Here is a 6,497-nt window from a genome sequence, read left to right on the forward strand (position 1 = left end):
TACTCAGCCAATATCTTCTTACGCTGCACAATGGACCATTCAGCCTCTCTAGCACCAATCTGATGCTCAGGGTACAGTGCTACTTGAATAATGCTTTTGTTGTTGTTAATTTCGTGCTGATTGGGGTGATATTTTAATGCTGGACGTTTCCATTTCAAGCACCGTATAACTCTATGTAGAATATAACTGCCTGTACTATGCTCAGTCATATGTCTTGGAACCGGCCAAAGAGGTTCCAATTGCAACACCAATTTTGATAGCACCTTTATTAGTCCCATTCAGGAATGTAACCGAAAACGCATTGCCACAACTGTCTGAACCGCCAAGTGCCTGTCCAACAGGACTCTGCTCAGACTGCCAGTTTTGAGTTGAATGGGGAAAAAGCACCACCAACATTCTTTTATGGCACCGATATCCAGGGCAGCACTGCATGAGAGATTTCAGGGAAAGGATTAGCAGTGCGCACCAGGAGTCATGGGGTTATTGGCTTCTGTTCAGTCGGTTACACGTTCAACCCGGGCTGCTGGGAAATTGATCACTTTATCCAGGTCTCATTATTATACTTTTATGCACATCGTGTTCAGTACCATAAAGATGGGCATTAAAGGATGTGTGGAAATGACAGGATTGGCCTCATTAGCGATGTTCTCCATGATTGAAGAGCCACCATTCGCTACCTTGGCTCATACATCGTGGGTGAGCTGCCAGCGCACAGCCAGTGTTGCATTGAGCGCCAGTCAGTGAGAGAGAAGGAAGAACACGGACAATGTTCAGGATTTCAGAGAGCAACAAATCTAGCCCGACTTTTGTTTTCCAATGCAGACGGATTTACCTATTCGTAAAGACTTTGACTTGCTCCTGCTATGCTAACGATTTACACGTTTTGGGGCTGAGATCCCCAGCTTCCCCCCAGCATTAAATAATTGTGCACTGTTTCCTCAGGTAACCTAAGCTTGTCTCGCACTTTTCCTTCGTCAATGTTCGATCTGCGCGATTACAGAGAGAATTGCGAGGGGACCTTCATTCCCAGATAACATTGGTATTGAACAGGACTTGTCTCGGTCCAAACGCAACTGCACAGCAATAGGCGTTGGCTTTCAACGCCGCTCAATTAAACTTTTAACCTCTCCGGTTGCCTGTACCATTTGGTGTGGAGCTCTTAGTCTGGGAGCTACCCACTCTGCTTTGTCGCGCCCCTTGCTGCATCCCTGTTCCTCTCCCTCCACTCCTCCCTCGCTGTCTGAATCATGCCATGTCTTCCCAGGATCTGGTATTGGACCGTACCACTCCATTCACGTGATGTGATCCTGAATAAACTAAAGTAAAGTTGAAAAGCGGGGAGCAAGGGAGATGCCGGTAAGGATTCATCGCTGAATGTTTGATCAATCTGGAATAAATGCTGGGTCATTTTAACGCCGGCGCGGAAACCTGTGAGACTGCAGCAGCGGAGACCGCCTGTTCAGCACCGCCGGCCCGTTAAACATTCCTCTTTCTAGCTGTTGCGGATCTTTCAAACACAGCAGCAGCTCAGGTAACGATTTTATCATTTGAAATGCAGCCTTGCGTCGTTCATGGTATGTTAGGAAATTCTGGAACCGACAAGGCGGTGTTTATAATGTTTAAAAATAGAACGTTCTTATTTTCTGAAATGCAAAAAAACCCACTTATGTTTTAAAACCTGGTTATGTTGCAATTCACGATGTGCGAATCCAACATTTAAAAAATATTTTAAAAATAGATTCCAGGTCGAATATGCCGAGCCTTCAGTAAATCCTAAGCAATCGCAGGGATCCTCCAATGCACATTCGGTGTTACCAGAATTAAACGCCTGAACCGTTTAATCAATTTATATTTCCTCAAATATCTAATCTATAGTCCTAAAGAGGTTCAATTGCTTTACTTCCTACCGTACATTCATCACCCCTCGTGTACATACATAAACATGCATTCCCCGTGGCTATTTAATCATGATGCAAAACTGCTGGACATATTTCCAAGTCTAAATTGGTTTGGTTAGGGTTATTCTGCGCCTCATTCAAATATAAATTAACCATTTTTCTGATACAGTGTTTAGATTTACAGAAGTTTATTTTTTGAAAGAATAAGATTCGGTAATGAAGAGGTTAACATGTCGCTCACTGAAATAATTGTGTGTGGGGGAAATGACTTATATTTGTCTCACTGGACAGTGGGTGTTGGCAAGGGTACAGAAATAAATGCAATACCATCTCAATTGTTCATCCTGCTAATCCGTTCTCCTGCTGCTGACAATGCCAGCAACAAAAAAAAACTGCACCTGATTTAAACTGTGTATCAATATAACTATTTGTTAAACAGTGGCGGGTAGGAAGTCTTAATATCAGTTTACATAAATAAAATTCTATTAAACTTTTATTACATTTGAAGAATTAACCCTATGAATTTAAGATTATTACAATACGATTTGCCATTTAAAAAAAAATTAATGAAAAAATAATTACCTTCCCAACAAGCTTTCCTCAAACAATGTAATTTGAGTAAATTACTTTAAGTTCTATTCAGACCACGTTTCAAAGTTTTGAATAACTGTTTTTGATTCCAATTGGTTAAACAACCGAAGAGCAATGTATCTGGTGAGCTGATAGCCTGACATTCTAGAGTCACCAACGGCAGATTAATATTAACAGGTATCAACGTTCAGAAGGAAAACATCAGAATAGAGCTAAGCCATTTGCTTTGGGATATATTATAATATTTTGGCATGTCATCTTAGTTACCATTGTACCAATATATATACATACAAAGACAATAATAAGAGCAGAATTCCCTTTTAAATCAGTACCTCTAGCTGTTCCTCATTAGAGCACATGCAGACTATTTTTATATAAAAAGTCCATGATTAAATTCTAAAATTGAATAGTTCCCTGTTCTCCCTGGATGTGGCAGATTTCGAACAATTCCCTTCTTAAATCGATAATTATTGCAAAATAACTTCCAATGTCTGACAAATTACTGCTGCTGGCTGCAATGAAATTTAAACAAAGTACAAAGCTGGTGTTTAGACATGACTCAAGATTATTTCAGGGAGAAGATAGCAGAAAGTAAATGCTACAAATGTTTCTGCTCTGTTCAAGTTTAATCCCTCCAAAATTTAATTGTACAACAGCATATTAGCAAAAGAAATGTTTTCTATTCTAGTGTGGTGACCACGTTTTGACCGAACACTGCTGAAATAGGGGTTAGCATTTATTCAGATAAGGGGACCTTACAGTATAAATAGTTCCTATGCAAATGTAAGCCTACACATTTCTCAGGCATTTCTCACAATTTCAGAATTATTCTGTACATATTTGCAAGTTTCATATTTCCTCTAAGTTCTTGACTTGGCAAGTATTTTTCTGCATAGTTTCTCAGTGATTATTTTTCCTAAAGATGGGGAGCACAACATAACTGATCCTTTTTTAAAAACTCAATATCTACATAAAAATATCGATATTGTTAATGGTTTTAGAAAGTAAATATACATGTTTAATAATTTAAATACTTAATTTCAGTTATCCAATCAAAATCAAATGCATCGATCAAAACTGATAATTTCTCTCATGAACTTTACAGAAATTTTCACCTGGACTGATCAAGCTCAATCTTCGACAACTTGATTAAATCAGTCAGGCTACTAAGTCTGCCTAATGAGAGCAGCTTTTTATTGCATCCGTGTGATATTTTTATTTCCTACATTCTCCGTCCCTGGGTCTTTTCTGATTGAAATGCTAAGTTGATGTCCCTTTTTTATATTTGTACACACTGAAATTTGCTAGGAAGCTCATCTCATATTGGGTCAGTAAAAGCTGTCAGAGGAATGACGTCAGCATCTCTCTCATCTGTCTGCGATGAAATTCATCCTGGTTCCCAGGATGAAAGGATAGCGTTCTACCACATTTCAGTTCAGTTCGCTACCAACATCTCACTCTGTTGCTGCACAATTACTAGCTTGGCAAATGGAAAAGATACTTAGATTTGAACCTTATAAACAACATTTTCCCCCTCACATTCACACGTAATCTACTTGCTCCATAACATGGAACAAGATTCTTGATTGAGTGCCGTTAGAATTTAACAATATATTATGCAGGTAGCAATGCTTTTTAAATGTTTCACTTTTCAGCTGCATATTTTGTCTAAGAAAAATGTTATTGATTTTATGTACATGCAAAAAAAAAAATCAAACGTACACTTTAAATTGAATTTTTTCCCTTTCTAGGCTGACGCTTCAAGCATCAGATTTGAATCTCAGCACTTTTCCCAACAAGAGCCTCAAAACTATGTGTGGATCCAACTGCAGGACTACTTAAGACCGGTTAGAAAATAACAGAAGAGACCTTTACTTTTGACAAAGCTGGTTTGTGACAATGGAAGGCCTCTTATGTTGACTATGTCATCCAGCACAAACACTTTCTAATCTCTCAATTTGTCTATGTTAATTCGTTAATATTAACCATAACCTGACACTCTGTTAATGGAGGCACATTGTTGAATCAATCCATTTGCAGAGGTTAATCCTAAACTCAAGTTGATGTTTTATGAAGAACCTACATGTGAGGGATTTTGAACCTTTATATTCAAAATGAATTCCAAATTTCATAAAGTTTCAATGCCTATGTTGTTGCCAAGCAACCAAAATGAAAACATTTCAAAATTTAACTCAACTAGTGATGGGGACCCAAAGCGTCTGGAGGAAAGTATCTCTTCCTTTGTGGCACTGGTTATCCTGCTGGCTTTAATAGTCACTTTGCTATCTACGTCTCTTGCGACTTTTCATTTCCATAAATGGAAACTGAAAAGTAAAAAAATACTGCGAGCCCAAGAAGAATATGAAAAAGACCAAGGGAATTCCAAACTATGTGACTCCACTTGAATGATCCTGAAGCTCAGTTGTTGGAAAGCCAGGAAGCATCTTTCAGCACCAGGAATATTTGAAGGCAGACTTGTCTGTTTACATAGACATACTTCTGATTCTAACTCTTGTGAAAGCAAACCATTTAGTCTTAAGCTTGCCTGCATAGACATAATATGGGTAAGATATTTTTACAAATGGACGCAAGAAAACTGCAATTATCATATACATAAATACTGACAGTGGTAAGATAATAAAATATTTATTGCATTTACATTGTTTTGTTATGCTTACGCTGTAATGTTTGCATGAATGTAAGTTTATACTCCTTATTTATTTGATTCTACACTGGACCAGTCACCTGGGAGGTCCACAAAGGAGCTTAACACATGTCAGCATTGTCATGATTCTATTTTCACAATTCAAATACTTGCAAACATATTATTAAAAGAATTGCCTAATATCTACTGATTTAAAAAAAAATTGTTTTCCAGGAAATTTGCAGTCAATTGCTAATTGTGCTTCTTTGAAACTTATTTTCTATAAGAAACGTTGCAATATAAAAATAATTTGTAAGTTCTGTTTTTTGCTCCAGTGCATTGTTTTCCTTATGTTCGCATGGGAGAGGAAGGAATATAAAATTAACACATATAATAATATATGTATACATATATATACACTACAGTACTTTTGCACACTATATTGTTTATAAAGAAATATTATTGAATTGCTTTTTCCTCAATTATCTTAATAGCACTCTATTATAATTTTAATGAATATATGCTTCTTGCAAATGCAAAGTATTAGATAATATCTAATTTGATGCAAGACATAACTTGTGTGAATACTTCTCTTTATCGAAAGCTTAAGCAATAAGGTCAAATGATAATTTAAATGATAAAGGACCATGGTTTTGAATACCCGGGCTTCATTGGAATCTGCTTAAAAGGTAAAATGGAAAATATGAATGTACTTACCCTTAATGAAAATTAAATTCATCTTACTATGTTCTCTGTGATTTCTTTGTCAGGTGATGGTAAGTGTTTTAATTCCAGTATTTTTAAAAAAGTAATATTCAATATATATCTTTCTGGAGCAACTGCATAGAGCATAGTGCACAGGTGTGGTATACTATTTAATCTTAAGTGTATTATATTTAAAATAAAATTATTGCACAGTTTTTAACTTTTAGTTTCTGGCTTTGCTATTTGTATGCTCCATTTCAAAGGCTAATAGATTGTATTTCACCACATATTCTCCAGTTGCAAACAAAAACAGAAAATTAAGGGAATACACAACACCCCTTGCAAATAGGACACCTTAGAAACTAAGCTGCAATGAATGCAGCCACAGCCAGCTGCAATCTGGATAGCCATGCATCCACAAATGGACTGCGGAAGGCTCCACCAAAAGGGTAAGTTCTTATTACAACTGCAGTGTGGAAATGGGAATTACAGGAGTGTTCCAGGAGACTGTAAGCAGCTCCCCCCTGGTCCCCTGCTGATTGCCATTCCTATGGATCCACCCTATCTAATCACCTCCGCCCCCACCAACTTCCATCCTCCCAGAACCTTCCGATCATCACTGACAGTGTTGATATCAGTATATTGAAAATATATTCACC

General features: G+C 37.3%; 1 long non-coding RNA gene across 1 annotated transcript; it reads left to right on the forward strand.

Annotated features, from left to right (window-relative positions):
• Nucleotides 1-601: 601 nt before the first annotated feature.
• On the forward strand, nt 602-6,058 carry LOC140421147 (uncharacterized). The gene is made up of 2 exons (XR_011946677.1): nt 602-1,531; nt 4,241-6,058. It is a non-coding gene; the product is annotated as an uncharacterized lncRNA (long non-coding RNA).
• Nucleotides 6,059-6,497: the final 439 nt, after the last annotated feature.

Source organism: Scyliorhinus torazame, chromosome 5 (genome assembly GCF_047496885.1).
Source record: "Scyliorhinus torazame isolate Kashiwa2021f chromosome 5, sScyTor2.1, whole genome shotgun sequence".
NCBI lineage: Eukaryota > Metazoa > Chordata > Chondrichthyes > Carcharhiniformes > Scyliorhinidae > Scyliorhinus > Scyliorhinus torazame.